Genomic DNA, 1,467 nt, shown 5'->3' with positions numbered 1-1,467 from the left:
TATATATATATATATTATGTGTGTGTGTGTGTACATATATATACATATGCATGTGTATATATACATATATATATATTCATATATATATATATATATACATATATATATAATACATATATATATATATTATATATATATATATATATATATATATATACATATATATATATTCATATATATATATATGTATATGTATATGTATATGTATGTGTATATATATATATATATATATATATATATATATATATATATATATATCTTATTTGACTTTGCCGATTGCGAATATGAAATATATTTAGAAAATAATTTCAGTCATTAGAATTTTTTTTTTAAATCTTTAAGCAAATATATATTCTCTTTGAGTGTATGTATACTGAAATTCTATACATATTCTCTGCTGAGTATAATCGGGAACGTTCATAGCGCAATAGATAATGCAAGGCCAACCTAAGAATATGAGACATTAAAACATTATCTCACGATTGAGCAATTTTTTAAAATTTGAAAGTTTTAGTTTGCAAATAGTTTTCCTTTCCTTAAGAAAGTATTTTTTATTTTTATCTGGCATTATAAAGACAATTCATAAAAGTGCTACCTTCTATTATAACATACTTGTATCCGTCTCATCCAGCTATCTCTCTATAATAGCGAATGTAATACTTATATTTATCTACCTATCATATATCTATCATCTATCTATCTATCTATCTATCTATCTATCTATCTATCTATCTATCTATCTATCTATCTATCTATCTATCTATCTATCTATCTATCTATCTATCTATATATATATATATATATATATATATATAATATATATATATATATATATATGTGTGTGTGTGTATCATATATATATAATATATATGTGTGTGTGTGTACATATGAATATATATTTCCATATGTATGTACAAATTCATGCATACACTCTTAGACACACATATACGCTATATACACACATACGCACGGCCACACACGCAGATTTATATATATGCTGTTTAGCGTATCAAACACACATACGTTTTAAAATAGGTGGATCAGTTTATAATGTGCTAGTGGTGTAAGGTGATAAAAATGTGAAGTAGAGCGACATTTAATGGAGCATTTGCTTTTCGTTTTACTTTCTCACGTTAAATAGTTTTTGTTATTATTCAACTGAAATAGATTATATAAGAGGGAAAGATCAAATATTGGCTTTTGGGCGATTAAATATGTTTTATGTAAAGTAGTTGCATGTATTTGATAAGTTACATGATGTGTACGTGGTCTTACACAGTATATTTTAATTCATATACATACACCGTCACATTCAATACCACTTAAACTTGCTTTCGGATAGTCGTACATTAAAATTAAGGTTAAAGATAATAGTTAACTAGTAGGTAACTTATGGTATCGATTTTTAGTGGGTTTCTCATCAAAACAAGTTTAAGGAAATTCCTTTTAGCTTCCAAGCTCTTGAAA

The sequence above is a fragment of the Octopus sinensis genome, linkage group LG6 (genome assembly GCF_006345805.1).
Source record: "Octopus sinensis linkage group LG6, ASM634580v1, whole genome shotgun sequence".
In the NCBI taxonomy this organism is placed as follows: domain Eukaryota; kingdom Metazoa; phylum Mollusca; class Cephalopoda; order Octopoda; family Octopodidae; genus Octopus; species Octopus sinensis.
Note: the sequence above shows the minus strand (reverse complement) of the source record.